Raw genomic sequence first — 18,007 nt, 5'->3', positions numbered from 1 at the left:
AGAGAGCGAGCGCGCACTCGCTCATTCGCTCATTCGCTCGTTCGCGCGCGTGCGCCGCGTGTAATCTATCCGTCGTCGAGCCCGCGTCGCGCACACGGCAGTGTGTCCGTGTGAGGGGAAGTGGTGGGGAGGGCTCTTCGATCATCGGGCATTACTGGCCTGTTCGTGCGTTCTCGTGGCTGGTCGGATCGGCGCGGCGACGATCGGGCAAGTTCGTGCGCCGCCGTCAGTCTCGCTTTAGCTCTCGGGGATAACGGACGTCGTCGTCTCAGTGGCGCTTTTTTTTCGCACCGCGAACAAAATTCCGAGTCGCGCGAATCTCCGACGAGCAGAGAGCCCTCCATTCGTCCGATCCCGTCTGATTCGCGGATCGAAACGCCGCGTTCCCGTGCGCGAAACAAGTTCGTTTCTCGGGATCATGTGATCGTCGTTGTTTGCGTTTGTTTCGCGGCCAGTTTTTTCGTCGTGTCTCCCGAACGCGCGCGCGCGCGCGCGCGAATATTGCGCTGGCACGATACGACACAATCGCTTACAACTCTGAATATATCTCCGACAGAGCGAGGTGTGTTGTTTAACTTCTTGGATATACGCGGTCGAGCAGCGTGCGAGCATGGAACGGCAACGCGGCACTGCCCAATGATGGCCATGCCGAGCAGCATTTTGCGTTGACGTAGTGATGTATTATTAGTGATGCGCGTCGCGGGGAAAGTGTGCAAGTGTGCCTCGCGATCGCACTCGTAGCGAGGCTCGTTCGAGTTCCGACTTCTGACTCGCGTCTCGCTTCCGAGATTATTGTGTGCTCCCTCTCTCTTTCTCTCTCTCTCTCACGTCCGGAGGAAGATCGGTGCGAGATCGCGCGGTGAAACGGAAAGTACGCGCGCACAGCAAATTTGTATATTCCGCGTCGCGCCCTCCTCAACGGAGAGAGAGTTCGCGCAGTGAGAATTTTCTATCAGTGTGCGCGACAGTTTTTTCCCGCATCAGTGTGTGGATTTAATCACATTGGATACTTGTCTCTCTCTGGATTATATACTCTGCGAACCGCCCGCCCTCCGCTCCCTCACCCCAGCAAAAAAGAGTTCCTTGTCTGCGAGCAGCACATCCTCAAAATCGACAGTCCGGTGAGTACACACGTTTGTTACGTTGCGCTGCGTTCACTTTCGTGCGAGATCGATGCGAGATCCCAAATTGCGCCGCCGCGCTTATCGCTCGCGCTCTCTCTCTCTCTCTCTCTCTCTCTATCCCTCGATCGGCTGCCATCTTGTTATTTGTAGTCTTCCCGACACTTCGCAAAGAATGTTTACGGAGCGAAATTAGATGTCGCGCGCGCGCGCGTGTTCAACACTCGCAATTTCGTCACACACCGCGAGCGATTTCCATTTCACGGAAAATTCGACGAACCGCTTCGTCGAAACTAACGAAGACTCGCGCGACACTATTAATAGAATCGCGTGTGTGTGTGCGTATGTGTTCTGTATCTTCGTTCCTTGATCGGGAGGAAAGGAAAAAAAAATCAATAAACGTCGGTTGATGAAGCGCGCTTTGTGATTTTTGAGACGAGGTTTGAAAATCGAGCGAGATCTCCAGTCGCCCGCGGCGGGCGAGCGCTCGGTCGAGCAAAGGGCGAGAGAGCACGGCGACGGCGACGGCGGCGTATCGTTTGTTTACGGCGATTACGAAACGGAGCGGAGCAAGGTTCTTTTTTAACCTTCGCGCGGTTCTAAGCGAGAGAGATAAAAGCATTCGCGCGACAGTCGCGCAACTTGACGAAGCAACCGAACCTGTAGTTAGTCGCTCCCTCAATGATTGCCACTTATTGATTTTTTTTTTTCCAGTTGTATTCCGTGGTTTCTTTTTTCTCGCTTGACGTTGCAGCGGAATCAATTTGAATTTTTTACGGCAACATCAGAGTCTTCTGGTCGACGCTCGTGAAAAAAAAAAAAAGAAAAAAAAAGAAAATTGACAGGTCTTTAAAGCATCAATCATTGGGTGTTTTATTTCCCCGTGTTATAATTCGCGTGTTCCCCGAGCGCGCGATCGGAGTCGCGCGAGTTTATTGTGCTCGCGTTTTGCGCATTGTATCCGCCGCCCTTTCGTCACGGCGCGCTGTCTAACCTTGAAGCGTGTCTGCGGAAGTAATAATAACAATAAAAAAAAAAAAAATGTTGGTATCGTTAGTGCCGTTAGAAAATTTTTCCGATTCCGTGTGTCGAGACCGGTTTTAACATTATGCTTTTGACACTTCGATCGCGCGTGTCGCTTTTTTCATTGAATTTCTCTCGAGCAACCGTGTCCAGCTTTTCCGAGTGCCGCAATTTTGTGTGCTATTTCGCGCATCGCGACATATATTATTCAAGCCGCGTGTGAATTACACCCCGGACTAAGAGAATATTTTTTTCCCCGACAAGAATTCGTTTTTGCTACAAAAAACACTCGTCGACAGCTGACGTGCGTGTTTCTCTCCGGGGTTTGAACGAAAAATTTATACGACGGGCGCGCGCGCCTTGTGAAAAATTATTTTTGTGCTTGTCGAATCAAGTTTGTTTTCGCACGATTGACAGCAAGAAGTTAATGACCCCCGCGCGCACGCGCGCGCGCGAAATTTCCTGTTTGCTTTTTCGGCGAGCTTTCAATCCGTTCGCATACCGCGGGAGATTCGCGTGTAAAAAAAAAAAAAAAAAAAAAAAGATGGTAAATCGGAAATTACCGTGGCGGATCAATTTTCTCGACGTGTGTTCAACGCGTGAAATAAGAAACACCTGTTATACCGAGAACGTCGGTCGTGACGTTGTTTTCCCCTTCTGCTTTTCGAGAATTAGACCAGATGCGCGAAACGATACGGGGTAATTGAGTTTTTTAATTGACGGCGTATAATTAACCGTGGAAAAAAACTGTCACAGAACGTTTTCGCGCGACAATAATCCTCTCTCGAAAAATTGTCAACACGTTCGCGCGCGATCGAATCGAGTCGAGCCTTGTCGCGGAAAATGGCCGTCGACCACTCGTCCAAAATGTTTTATTTTTGCACAAGAAATCGAAAAGTCGTAATTGAGAAAGAAATGAGCAAAATCGTGAATATGAACGTTAATGTTTGAAGATGCGCGCAATGATGGGACATGATCCGTGACTATCTCTTCCCGAGACCACGCGAGGGAAGGGTCCTCCTCTCCCCCTTCGGTCCCCTCTGAATTATTCACGAGAACCCGTCGTAAAGAGCCGGCAAATCGCATCGCATGCGATTCGGGCGTAGTCCCGCGTACAGGAAAAACGAGATCAGTCTGTTCGTGTTCTTCGAAAGAGCGCGCGCGTAGTGAAAATATTTTAGACGCGTCTGAAGAGAAAGCGATTCTCTCGAAGCGCACCGCTGAAACTTCCGATGGTCGCGCGCTCCTCGGTCACGGTGTAGTTCGCGTTCTCTTCGCCGTCAACGATATTATTTCTGGCACGGCACCAGCGACGGGTTTGCCGATCGATCGTCGTCCTCGAACGGACGATCGCGACGACGTCATCGTCGTGTGTGTGTATTTGACGTACATGTGCCGCGTCGCCGATCGATCGCGTATCCGCCGTCCTTTCGGCGCGGAGGGTGGGAGAGGCGGACGGGAGGTAAGCGCGAAACACGTTTACCGAGACCCCGGAAATAATTACCGCTAAGCAGAACCCCGAGTCGCGTCTCGGCAAATTGAATTGGCTTCGAGCGCCGGTTTCTCTCTCTCTCTCTCTCTCTCTCTTTTCTTGGCAGCCGTCGTCGGCCAATCTCTTTGGGTATGTGTGATCCGAGAGACGCAAAACCTCCTCCTCCTCCTCTTCCTCCTCTCGTCGTTAATTCTTCTCCTTCGCGCTTTGCTCAGTTTGTTTGCAAACAAACGCGTATCCGCGATTTCGCATTCTGTTCCCGCTCCTCCTCGCGACACGACTTGTCGTCGTGTTTTTTGCTTTTTTTTTTTTTATTCGCGCGTTCGATCTCGCAGGCTCAATAAAAAAATATATATGTACGGTCGAACGTGATCGCGCTCGTGTTATCGACAGCGAGTTCTTGTGCATTTGATATCGCGCTCTGATCCGCGCGCGTGCAAATACGGAAAGTCTCTGACGTTTTTTTTTGTTTTTTTATTTTGAAAAAGCTCTCGCGTAGTTTTCGCAACAAAACACCTCGCATGCTAACGAGAAGGAAATGTATGAATAATCGGTCTTATTAAATCGCCATTATCGGCTTAATGAGCGCGCGACAACAAAGATGCAATATTTAATTCGCTGGAAACTCGCTCGCTTGGAAATTTAAATAAACAAGAAAACTGTGGATTTGAAATGTAAATGTGTGTTGCGACACTGTGTGCGTGTGTGTTTTTTATGACAAGAGCGAGCGCGGAGATTCGGTGAATCTCGTGTGTGCAAAACGTCGTCGAGAGTAATTCGATTATGCTGACAAATAATTTATGCGCGCGAAGGAGCAGTTCACTCGCTCGCCGAGAAAGAAGCCGAACTTTTGGAATTATTTCTCTCTCTCCGAGAGGAAGAAGATCGTTTTATTGCTCGCCGACATTTTCGGAAACTTTGTCGAGTCGTCGGAGGCGAAAACTTTTTCTCGGTTTCTGAGATTTCGCCCGTTTCGAGAATTTGCCGAGTGAAAAAAAAAACTCATGCATTTTTGTCGTCGTGAACGCACGTGTGTTTCGTCATTGGTCGCTGTCGAAGTTTTGTACCTGCGTCGCGAGTTGATGGAAAGAGTCGAACGGAGAAAGTTACGGGGAATTGTCGCCGTCGGTGTGTTATCGTTTTGACGACGCGTTTCGGTTTCGCAAAGAGCAGCTTTCCGCACTTTTTTTTTCGTTTCGCAATCACCCAACGAATTGCGAGGTTACAATCGCGCCTTATTAGCGTTCGTTTGTGTTTGCGCCCGAAGTTCATCGCGCACAATCCGCGCCGCGGTCACGGAGCGATTTACTTTAAAGGTTCCGTGTCGCTTAACGTGAAAGCGGCCGTGCTCTCGTGCGTCACACACGTGTGCGATTTCTCCTCTCGATCGACGCGTGCACATTCTTTCACGATTCATCGGACGCGTTCGTTGGCTGATATCCAGTTTTTGATCGCATTAATAATGATATTTTTATTATAAAGACACGCAAGACACAGTTGAATTATGTCGCCGCGATCAGGAACGAGACCTCGCGAACATTTGCGCGAGTTTTTCTCCTCATCTCCGGAAAAAGCTTTTCGAAAACGAACGAACGAACCGGTCGAAAGAGAGCAGAAACTTTTCTCGCTCGAAGATCGGAAGAAACGATTCTGTGCTCTCGGCCCGAGTGCGGTGCGTTTTTTAAAATTTTTTTCTTTGTAGATTTCTACAAAATGTACAACTTATAAATGATAATTTTGATTTACGATCGCAATTTGAAACTCGGGACGCTAGAACTTGCAGCTCCTCTTTGAAAATAGAAAACTTTACGACCGTTTTTTCCTACTAAGCGTAGTCTCGGGTTCCACCCTTGATATAATTGCTTTCATGTGGGAAACATTGTCGTCTCATCTTCAATGCGCTATTGTTTTCTCAATTTCTAATTTTAAAGTATCTCGTATCAAATGTTTTCATAAGTTCTTTTTCTAGATTGTATTGTTATTCTTATCTTCGAGAAACGAGATATGCAAACGCAGGAAAACATACAACCCAAATACTTATCTTATTTCACTGACAACTTTTCGGAAGTCCTCAATGTCCAAAAGTGATACAATTGACAGTCGATGTAAAATTTTCAAAATCTAAAAACCTCAACAGATACGAACAAAATGGACATTTGTGACATTTTTTTGAGAAATGAAAGTTTTAAATATTTTGATACGCCAATACTTCACCTCGCGCTATTCTAAAAACTTTTCGAAAAAGCTTTAAAAATTCTATTCGTGTTGTTCTAATTTTTCAACAAAAGTTAATAATATATAAATACACAGTTTTAACATTTTTTCTTCGAGAAATAAAATTTGTAAAATTGTTTGAAACACCGATATTCTAAACCCGCGCATATTCTGAAATTTTATTTGTATTGTTTTAACAACTGAAAAGGTGAAATATAAATAAAACAAACAGGTTTTTTAACAAGTAACATTTGGAAACGCGTTGACACACACAGATATTCTACCTCGCTTTATTCCATAACTATTTGGGGGCAAAGGGGGGCTTTAAGAATTCTATTTGTGGTGTTCCGCATACTCTCCGTATGACTCTCACCTGAAATGAGGTTTGAATGAGTTTTAAATATAGGTTAGGCTCGTTCCGCTTCTCTGACCGCGATTTCCGCGTGCTCGATTAAGTGAGCACATGTTGAGCACATTAAGTGAGCGCGTTTCGCCGAAATTTCTCGGCCCACGGTTCGAGGTTTCCGCGTCGTTCTCCTCGTCGTGTGTTAAACGTGTTAATAAGATACCGGAGAGATAAGCCACGACCTAGATAAACGGTATGTGACTTTGGGAAGTCGTCGACTGTTTACGCACGAATTGAAGTTCATGTTGCCGCTCGCGTCGTTACGTGCCGTAATCCGATCCGCGCGCGCTTTTAAAATAACGGTCGCGATAATAGTCTGTGAAGGTTTTTTTTTGTTTTTTCCAACACAGCACCAGAGGAAAAATAGCTCACACCGAGTGAGAAATGAGCGGACGAATATATAATCAAGTTAGTGTCTGAAACAAACGAAGTTAAACCAACAAAAACCGCGCCATTATTTTTGCACCAATTTAATTTTTTTTTTTTCGCGATTTTGTATCGCGCGAAACGATAAATGTCAACCCGAATACATTACGCGGCGCGCGGTTAATTCGAGTTCAATGTTTTCGTTTTGTTAAACGAGAGATTTTGGAAAGTGGGCGAACGTTGAAGCGAAGAGAAACATTCGAAATCGCGAAGAAGTGTCGCAGGTGCTTACAAATGGAGACAAGGTATTTAGATATTTCCGGTGCGCGTAATCCCACGTGTCGGAGCACACACCGAGGGTCTCACTCGGGCCGCGTGGAAGTCGAGGACGAGGGAACGAGGGGATTGTCGTTACAATAAAGGATCCGGCGACCCCACGGACAATCTCCTCGTCACGCCGCCGTGCTCCGAAAAAGGATCTTAAGCGGGCGAGGATGTGGCGTGTCGCATAATCATGTCCGAGCGAATTGCGTAGATAAACTATTGTTCACGGAGAAAAGCGACTGATCGCTCGTCGAATGTTTCAACGTGTCATTTCCTCAACGTAATTATTATCCACTTTCCACCCCGCAATTCCACCCTTCCTCCAAACGTATTTCGATTCGAAATAATTCACGCGTCCGCTACTTAGCAGATGACAGATTTACAACCGCGCCCCGTGTAATTCATTCAGCGAACCGAACGACCCCCTCGGCGCATTTAAATGTCGGTCCGTTTTGCGATAATTAACGCGCGGATTATTACAACGCGCGGCCGAAATATTTGATTCCGCGTATTAGTTCCGCTTCGGAATGATCGTGACAATTAAATGGCGGAATTTGTTAATTAACGGTGAAAAGGTTATTGTTTTTTTTTTCTCTCCCATACAGCGATGTTGGCCGAAACGATATCGTCGTGGCGAATACGAGTGCTATTCTCGGTCACGCGTGCCTTTGAAGTGTTATTTTTAGTCTCTATCTCTCTTTCTCGTCGAGCAACAACGCGCTCTTTTCAACGGCGCGTACGAATTTTATACAACTCCGATTTCTCACGCGCAGATCCCGTAGTAGAGAACGTCCCCTTCACAACCGACAGAAAGTTTCGCGCAATATTTTTACATCGCGGCTCCGTAATTTTCGCGAATCTCGTCAGGTCGTTGCGGAATTTTTTACGACGATCGTGATTTATAAATCATCTTCTTTTTTTATGAATGTTGTACGTCGTACAAAGTCGAGGGGTTTCGTCCACTACACTTGCGTATATCGTCGTCGCGTACATGCGAAATCGATCGCAGGTGGCCACCCGGTTTCGGGCTGGGGGGAAGAGGGCGATCGAAAAAAGATGAGCAAAGCGAAAGAGAATGGAGAGATGCTGTTAACAAGAACGCGACGACGACGAGATTATTCGGAAGATCGATCGGTTTTGCGAATAAAAAACAAAAGGACGTGGAGGAAGAGTCGCTTGCGGCAATAAAACAAAACAAAAAAAAAGAAAAAGAAATAAAAACGGTATTTGTCCGCTCGCGGCGAGTTTGTTTGGACGTGAGGAAGTAATATCGATCGGTGTAATCGTTATCTTTGACAGATTGTAATCGCTTTATTTGTTTCGCTCCGTCTTCGTCTATAGCGCGCTGATAGCAAAAATAACATCGTTTACGTACACACACAGACGCGGAGTTAAATATATCGCCGCGGAAAGATATCGCACAACGCGCGCGGCGTGTGTCTGTAACTTTATCTCGCTAATGATGACGCGGCTAAATAACATTTCGGGCAAATATACACGTTCAAAGTGACATCTTCCTCAAATTATATACGTACATATATATATATATATGTATTTACCCACACGCGCGCTCATCGTTCGCTTGCGTTTTGCGATATATGAAAGTGGTCGTCCTCGCGCGTTTGTCTCCAGTTGTTTTCCGCTTTAACGAGCAGTCCTTGCGATCGTGTCTTTTGAACCGTCGTGACTTTCTCTGTCTCTCTCTCTCTCTTTCTTGTCGCGCTGTTTCTTCGCGCATCTTCTTTTCTCTCTTTCTCTGTTCGCGTTGCAATTGCTTTGAGGATAAAATTTATTTATCCGAGATTGCATTAAATCGCCGCGTTTTAATTACAAAATCAATTGCGTCGGAAAGCATTCATGGATTCGATTGGGCACGCGCGAAAACTCGCGTACAGAGCCCGATCGAGATTCGTTATCTACGAATTGGATAATTGCGCTCCGGGTTTTTTTTTCCCCTTACCCCCGGCCAGCGTTTTCGTGTTATTGCTAGTCGGCGCGCTTTTTCTCTTTTCTCTCTCTCTCTTTCTCTCTCTCCGTAATGTAATATATGACGGTACCGCGCGCTTTAATTAACGTTATAACTTGGACGTATCCATTTGCATTAACTCCTTTTTTCCTCGTTTCGAGCGCGAGCGCGCGCGCACACGCTATTCCGATTTCCCCGTTTCGCGATATCTTTTGTCGCCAGCCGGCGGCGGGCGCTTAAACTTGGCGAGAAATTACGCCACAATGCGATAAAATTACACACGGCGATCTTAATTGATTCTTTTGAGCGAATAAAATTCTTCCGGATTACTCCCTCCCTTTGTCCCTCTCTCTCTTTCTTTCTCTCGGTAAGTCTTCGAAAGATACTCGCTCGCTGTATTTAATATCCCACAAAGTTCAGCGGAATGTGAAATAAAAGTCCGAGTCTTGTGTTTCTTTTCTTTTTTTTTTTTTCGTCGCGCTTGAAGTTCGTAACAATTTTTACGCGATATGTTGCAAAAATTGCTTAATGTGGTGTTTCGCGGAAGTTCGAATTTATTTAATTTACACTAATCTTTCTCTCTCCTTCTTTCTTCTTCTCTCTCTCTTCTTTCTCGCGATGTGTCGCACACGCGCGACTTTTTATACACTTTGAAACGCGATATATTAGGTGCAATTAGAAATGCAGATACGGCACGTGCGTCTCGTTGTGCTTCTTTTTTTGTTTTTTGTTTTTTTATTTTGTTTCTTCTGGTTTGTTTTTTGCTCTCGAATAGCCGCATATAATGAGTCTGCTTGACGACAGCACAACTTTATTCTCTCCCCCCCTCCCTCCCTTTATCTCTTTCTTCCTCTTTTCTCTCGCTCTTTCCTCTGTACATCGAATACTCTCTCCTTTTCAGCCTCGCATTGTTCCGCACGGATCTCGTCGTGGCTTTTTTCCCTCCGCGCTGTGTGTTTCGTATACTCTTTATTCCCTCGCCGTTCTTCTCCTTTATGCGCCGCGGGCATGATCCGCTTCTTTTATCCTCTTGATTTCTCCTTGCGGAAAGCACGAATTGTTTCGCTTCTACCGTTAAACCACCGACGATGAACCGCGCCGCGTGTTATTTCGTTTCACAGGAATTAGCGGAATTTCTCGTCCGGGATGTAAAATTTTATCAACCAGAGAGAGAGATCGCGCGACGCGACAATCGATGTTTATTCTCTCTTTTTTTTTCACGTGCAATTTTGCTAAAACAACGGTTTTCGAAGTGCGACGTTCCTTTGACATTTTCTTCGCTTCACATCTGAATCTTTTACGGTCCAACGTTGAGTCTGACCCGACATACGACGTGACGTATTTATGTGCGTTTCACATAACAAAGTTATTTGCTGTTTTCAGTTTATATTTCGCTTGTTATATTTTTTTAGGTTAATTTGGGTTAAAACCTTTAAGAACAGCCTTGAGTATGCCGCTCCCTCGCTTTTTGAAAGCGCTTTTGTTACGATTCTTACACGGAAAAAAGATCCGCAAGAGAAGCCGTAGCCTATTGAGATTTTTGTTTTGCCAACAAAAAACGTTTTGTTGATGAAACCAAAACTTCAGCAGACAATTTCTCTTGCCGGCCATATAACAGCGAAATCTTTTTCTTTATTTATAAATTTGTGTTTAATTTTGCACGTGATAAAATTAATAATATTCATATCATTATTGCGCCAAGTCGGGTGTGACTCGACATCAAAGAAATAGATTCGGGCCAGACTATTGGAGAAAAAAAAAATGCGGACCTTCAATCATCGCGATGAATAATTTTTCTCTTACGGCGGTTCTCGTTCGCCGTTTAGTTTTTTTACGGTCGTTATCGCTCTCGTCCCGTTACGGGCTACGGATTTCGGATAAACAACATCGATTTGGCGACACTGTTTTCTTGCGTGTCAGACAGACACGCACGTTTCCCCTCTCTCTGCTTCTTCTATATACGCGAGACCAAAGATTACATCTTCTCGGCTAAGAGGGGAAAAGGATCTTCGTCGCGCTCAAGCGAGCGAGAGAGAACTCCATTCCCGGTTTGTCTTCCGGCTAGCCCGATCAAAGGATCGATTGTCCTTGCCGTTCAAAATCTCCCCCCCCGGGGCGGCGGTCGCGCACGAAATCGCGCGCGCGTTTCCACGAAATTGGACTGGTTCAATCTCTCGAAAGGCCGTCCGTTCGTTCCTCCCTTTCCCTGCTTCTCGCCGCTTGTGCACCGGGCGCGCCCGCGTTCTATGTATTGTACACACACACATACATAGGTAAACAGGCTGTAGTTTGCATCGGTCGGACTTTATCGGAAGATCCTTTTTCATGACGTCGCGCGCGCGCGCGTGCAGCGAACGGGAGGGAAATGCCTTTATAGAAACGCTCTGATCTGAACTCGACGAATTCTTTGTTATCAGTTTTTTATTTATTGCTCATCGCCGTGTCGTGACGGTATTGCGCACGGCCCCGCGTTTAAAGTTGACCAGATAACCTCGTTTTCGCAGACACACGACCTTTAATAATGTAACAAGCGTTTCGCGTACGGGAGTGGTTTTTAAATATAAATCTCGCGCGGAATATCTCGTGTCTTGTTTTTTTTTTGGTTTGAAAAACAGGGCAAGATCGCAAATAATTACATAATCGAACGCGCGAGAAAATAACACACAAATATCCGAAATTTAAGCATCGGCGTGTAATACGCGAAAAGGCATTAAACAGCGACGCGGGACAACAGTGGCGATTAGTAACGGGGGGTGTGTAGGACGGCGGGAGGGAGGACGACGACGACGACGACGACGGGTGGTCGCGCTGGGAAACAGGTAAGGATGCGATAGAGAGAGAGTTCGGCGAAAAAAAAGGGGGTACACGTCGTGGTGCGAGTCCGCGTCGAGGAACAAGAGGCGGAGATAGCCGCGTAACGGTTAACGGCCGACGGCAGGAGACGGTGGAAAAGGCGAAAGAAGAGGAAGAGAAAGAGAGAGGGAGAGAGGAAGAAACGGAGCGAGGGAGACGCAAAGTCGCGGGAAGAGCGAGAAAGACAGATAGAGATTGAAAGAGAGAGAGAGAGGGAGAGAGAAAGAAGAGAGAGCGGCGCTATGGAGGCAGTCTGCTTCTGCTAGCCTCGGCTCCGGTTGCCGTGACGACCCATACCACCCGCCATCATGCCGTCCCGGCATAGTCACAGTTACGGTCCCGGACTCTCTCTCTCTTTCTCTCTATCTCTCCCTCCTCTCTTCTCCCTCTCTCCCCTTATCCCTCTTCCTTTCCCTACCTCATCTCCCTTCCCCTCTTTGCTTTGCGATCGACCCCCTACCCTCGTCCTCCTCCGCCGCCGCCCTTCACTAACACGACGGGCCTTCTCTCGTCGAGGGATCTTCGATCATACTCTCTCGCCTTTCTGCTCTCTTCTCTCTCTTTCTCTCCGTCCCCCCGTGGCAAGGACCTGCTGCGGTTTTCGGCCCGCGTCCTACGGCACAGGCTACATGGCGTGTTGTCGACGCGCAACTTCTTAGGTTCGTTCCAGCAGGTTAGAGAGAGTCCGGTTCGACAAAAGAGCCATGGTAGCGTTTTAGCCGGTTTCCTACGGCGATGGATAATCATCATCGTCGTTGTCCAAGTGTCATTACATCCCGCTAAGGGATGTAAGTGTTGAAACGGGTACACAAAGGTGATGTTACAAATTACACTTGACCTTTGTGTGTTGCGTTTTCTCGCGGTCATTATGAGTTTCATCATTATTTGTCGAACTGACTTTAACACGTATTGACGTTGGCGTTTTCTTTCATTGTATCGGCCGCAAACAATCGTTGACAATTGCGTCAACCACCGATGCGCGTCGTTTGTCTTCTCAGTCAATTCAGAATAGTGTTATCGCAATTACGTAAAAAATCCTGTGGATTCGTTGATCGCATTATCATATCGCGGCTCGATTTACGCTGCGCGGATCTGCCACTCGAATCACGATCGAGCGAGATTACGGGACGATATGAAAACTCAGTCGGAAAAACCGATTGGATTACATTATTTACATTTCAATAAATTCGAACGGCTTGCGCGCGATCGCGAAAAACATCTCCGATTAATGATAACCGATTAATCGTTCGCGATTAAAGTACGGTTCGTGGAGCCCCTTCGGTTCGCGCGCGCGGCTGATAAACAGAAGGGCTTTGCCTTTCACACGCTCTCTCGCCCCCTCTGGTCTTTTGATCCTTTTATCGGTCACTGTTCGCTTCGATGATTTAGACAAGCCACCGCGTTAGATGCAAATGCAAACATGCAGTTTGCAACATATACATACATACATACATACACACCCGAGCCCCGCGTCGTTGACGCGCGCAAGCCTCGGCTCGGTTCAAATTCCTTCATGCGGAAGCTCAGCTCTTCTGGACGCCTTTCCGCCTTTTCTTCCGCTTTCGTACACACACCTCCGCGCGCGTATCATCATCAGACGCCTACGGGGGCGCGGTAATGAGGTTAACGCAGATATTCGCACACCTCTCCGACCTGTGTGTGTGTTCTTCCTACGTTGTGTTACGCGACGCCGCTCTTTCAGAAATTTCCGCCAATCTCTCGCCGCCGCGAGAAATTGTTTCAACCGGCGGCCGCCGTTGTGTATCGCGTTACCAAAACAAATTAGCGTCTCTTTAAACGTTTTATCGAGAGGCTTTATTCACAGCTCCGATTTAATTTGACAATCGTTTAACGGCGTTTATCAATAGATTTCGCGTCGTTGAAGTTCGAAACGTATCGTCGAGCGAAATCCATACGTTTTGCCTCGTCAAACGGTAATGTAAATAAATACCTTTTATAAAAAATGTATGTAAAAATTATAATATAATTATATTATAGTTTTTTTTTAATAATCATATAAATGTATTAATTCACACAATTATATATAATAATTTATATATAGTAATTATTATATGTATCATGTTTTTTTTCTATATTTTATATAATATTTCTGTTTCTATCTTTTTAATATTTTTCTCTATTTTTGTATTGCATTTCTTGTTAAAAAAAAAAAAAAACATATCTCTCTCACATATCTCTGCCAAAACACAGAGTTCCTTTCGGTCAGTGCAAAGTTGGCACCGCAAACTCGAAAATTCTTCAAGTATTCCGGCATCAGGTTCTATTTATACTCGGTATTAGTTCTATTTGTACCCTTAATAGTTCCGCAGTTTCTGCTGGACGGCATCATTAGTTCCGTCGATTCGCGTAGAGAGAAATTCCACTTCAAAGATATGCGGCGCTCGATTCTCGTGGCACCGCGCGCTAACGGATCTTAAAATCACGGAGCATATTTCTTTCACACACATACCAACCCGCCGAAGCGCGCGCGTATTATAACAGGTTCTTGTTCCTGAAAAACAAAATTACGGTTTTATTTTACGTCACACGACGAAACACTTTCGATTTGTCACAAACGGAGAGAGCTTTGAAAAAAAAATATATATATGTTTTTCGCTCGACGAGAACGTTTATCAAAAAAATCTCAACGATGTTAGATTTCAATTAGTTGCGTAACACACTTCGATCTCTCGCGGAAATTAATCGCGTTAAAATAATGACCGCTCATCTTCACTGTGTACACATATAATATACGTAACCGTCCTCCCCCCCCGTACGTCCCCCCTCAAGAAAAGCAGGCGTTTATCCGCTCTATACACGTATGACGTGGCAGTCGAAGTGTTGGGCGCACTTTCCGCCCTCGTTTTTCCCTCGCGACTATAGAGATCGCCGCAATTAGCGGCGGCGTACACCGAGCTTTGCACCCGGTGTGCATGCACACACACGTGTATGTGTGCGCGATAAACATGTGTGCGCGTGTTCAGGACACGATCGAGGGAAACGTGTGTACGGCGCGATAGAGATAGAGTCCGAGAGTGCACGCAGGCGCTTTGCCATGCGCTCGGGCATGCCACATGGCCGCCACCTTGGCAATGCGTTGACCCTAAAGTAGCGCGCGCTACCATTACCACCACGCTGCCACCGCAGCTACTACCACACTACCGTTGTCGTTGTCGTCGTCGTCGTCGTCGTCGCCGTCGTCGTCGTCATCGTCGTGCCGACACTGTCGACATGAAGCGCGCGCCAACGCTTCAGCCAGGAGCAAAGTCTGCCTCGTGAAGTCATCCCGTTCAGAAATCACGCGAGAAAGAGAGAGAGAGATGAGGAGAGACGAGAGAAGCGGATTGCACACGAGGTGTAGGATCGAGTGTTTTGACACGCATCCGTTTAGATTCTCCTACGAAGCGGAAATCAACGCCCACCTGCCACCGTCCTTTGTCCCGTTATTGATTATCGAATCCGAGATATACGAAGACATTCGAGGCGCGTCAAGTTTTTCCGAGTCGAGCGCGCGAGTTCAAAGGAAAACGAGGAGGGAATAACGATGCATCGTAATTTTGTTTGTTTGTTTTTTTCCTATTTGTTGTATCGTCGACTCTAATTGCTCAGACATCGATAGTCGTTCGCGAGTCAATTACGCGAGGGGAGAGGGGAGGAGGAGGGATAATATCGAGACGATTCCCGTTTCTAACGAGAGATCGCGAGTGTTATCGAAATTGCTCGCGGTATCGATTGCCGCTACGAGGTCGCGGGAGAAGAGGAGGCGAGGCGAGCGGGGAGGAGGAGGGAGGTGGTCGCGGTGCGGAGCGCCGCGAGTACACAATGCTTTATGCGGCTATAAAAAGAGAGACAAAGAGAATCGGCTTTCGCGCGGAACAAACGCGAATCTCTCGAGAGTTATGGAATACGTCGTTAGAACTTCGTCTCCGACGCGGCTTCGTTTTTTTTTTTTTTATTTTTTATTTTATTTTATTTTATTTTTTTTTCTTTCTTCTCGAGAATCTCTTTTGCTACGTCGAAGCGATACAGCGCGCGTTTATCGTGTCGGCTATAAACGTCAAGAGAGAACGCTTTGTTCTCCCTCTCTGAATTTGTTAATTTTGCATAAATACACGCTCGTATGCACATCCTTATACAAGATTTCTGCCCGCGGGCTGAATATCGGCGCGTCCAATTTTGAGGTGTTTGCAGCACCGTCGTCGTCGTCGTCGTCGTCGTCGTCACATTTCGCGCGCGCGTAAATGTATTCTTTCGACGAAAGCAAAATTATCGCGCGTGTCGGATGATTGATGTTTGCACATTTTCTCGGCAAATTTATTCAGGAATGCGCGCGCGCACGCGATAATTGCGCGCGCGATGATAACGCGAGATATGTGTCGCGCGTATATATAAAACGTCGCGCTTGTCTCGAGCGCTCGACATCGTCACGTAACATCGTCGTCTTCTCTACCATCAACTTGTGATTTTTGTCGTCTTCACACAAGAAATAGATGATTACTTTAAAGATCTAGATACTAAATTAATTGCAATTGAGTAAACTATTGAAAGGTGACAAGAGCTGTTACAACTCCACCTGTAATTTACTTTTTTAATATTTATTTCTATTATTATTGCGCTTATACGAAGCGCTCGTATAAAACAAAGTGGGACGGAAGGTCAGAAAACATTCCGATAAAATCGGACGGTCATCTTGTATTCTCACGAAATAAATGTCTATAATAAAACGCAAGTGCCGAGAGGGAAGACTGTGTCAGACGGGCGTCGGGATTCGTCTCTTCGGTTTTTTGTGATGGGCTTCGTGTCATCATTCGCGGCGCGTCCTTGACACAAATCAGCGCGCCGAAACGGAACAATGTAATAAATTGCCGTTTGCCGTTCCGATTATTTATTGTTTGCGTTCGACGGTGGCGAAAACGGTGGTGTGGTGGAGAGGATCGCGAAACGAGTTTTTTCTTTTCGAGACCGCGCGTAGCGCACGATGACTCTAAAAATATTCGCCAACGAGGGAAGAGCCGTTAACTCTTCGTCGCGTCAGTTCGCGAACGAATCGACACGAGGTTTCGAATCCGCACGACACGGCGCTTTTCCGCCTCTCTTTTTTCGCACCTTAATTTATTCGCGCTTCATCCAATTATCGGCGCGTATATCGTTTACGGGCGTAATTTATGTCGCGATAAAACGGATAATGCCGCTCCGTAACACGCGCGCTCGTCTTTGTCGTCGTTCGTCGTCGTCGTCGTCGTCGTTCGCGGTAATTGCCGCGGTCAATTATATTTTATTTATTGCGAGTAATAGTTAGCGTGAGATTTTCTTTCTTTTTTCTTTTTCGCGTCGCGTAAGAGGAAAACAGATGCGTGTTTGTTGATGTGCCGGACAATCGACGCGACGATTCGAGCAATTGAATCTCTTTCTCTCTTTCTCTCTCTATCTCTCTCGACATGCGCGGTTCAAACCTGGTGGACGGAAATAAACACGCGACGTATTGCTCGACATGTTGTTACGTGAGCCTCGTTTTATTTGCGCTCGCGAAAAATAACATGTTGCAAATAAGATCGTGTAAAAAGTAATTAATGCAGTACCGGACTTGCTATGCACCAATCAAACGAGCAATTAGTTTATTTTTGTATTTATTTATCGCTTGGATAGAAATAAGCAAAAACCTACAATAGACAAAAAATCTTCTAACTTTGTTAGATTTAACATAAACTTTTTTTTACGTGTGTTTGTTCTTGTTTTTCCAACAACGTGGTTGATCGTCGCTTGCATATCACTAGTCACGATTTCTGTGAGGCGTCTTCTCAAGCGTCGCGAAAACTGCGGAAAATGTTGTTGCGTTTCGAGAGTTGAATAATCGCGTACGTTATTTTTTTATTGTCCAATTGCGTGTGCCGCGCAAATTGGAGAAAGTTACGCGCTCGATTTTCTCGGCGAGCGCGCGCGCATTTGCATTTTTCCGCATTTTCGCAATTCTCCGTTGTGTTTCGTGACGCGACGTGACGAGCACTCCGCCGAGTTTAAGAGCCATTATCGCCTGGAAGTCGTTAACGCGAAGAATTATCGACGAAGACTCTCTCAGAGACGAGGTTGGCGGAACAGGGGGACAGAAGGGAGGGACGGAGGACGGGGAAGGGGAGGAGAGGATGGTCGTCGAAAGCGCGCGCGAGAGAGCGAACTCCGACGACGTTGTCGCCGGCGCCTGACGAGGAGGCGGCGGCGGTGGCGGCCCGACGAGATAACGATCC

General features: G+C 46.5%; 1 protein-coding gene across 1 annotated transcript in view; it reads left to right on the top strand.

Moving 5' to 3' along the window:
• Positions 1 to 237: 237 nt before the first annotated feature.
• LOC109854956 (serine-rich adhesin for platelets-like) overlaps positions 238 to 18,007 on the top strand; it is a 146,152-nt gene continuing 128,382 nt past the window's right edge. The window contains exon 1 of the mRNA XM_020428611.1: positions 238 to 1,121. The gene's annotated coding sequence lies outside the window, so the exon portion shown is untranslated. The remainder of the gene's footprint in view (positions 1,122 to 18,007) is intronic.

Source organism: Pseudomyrmex gracilis, unplaced genomic scaffold (genome assembly GCF_002006095.1).
Source record: "Pseudomyrmex gracilis isolate BER0280 unplaced genomic scaffold, ASM200609v1 scaffold_76, whole genome shotgun sequence".
NCBI lineage: Eukaryota > Metazoa > Arthropoda > Insecta > Hymenoptera > Formicidae > Pseudomyrmex > Pseudomyrmex gracilis.
Note: the sequence above shows the minus strand (reverse complement) of the source record. Positions and strands in the feature narration are given on the sequence as shown.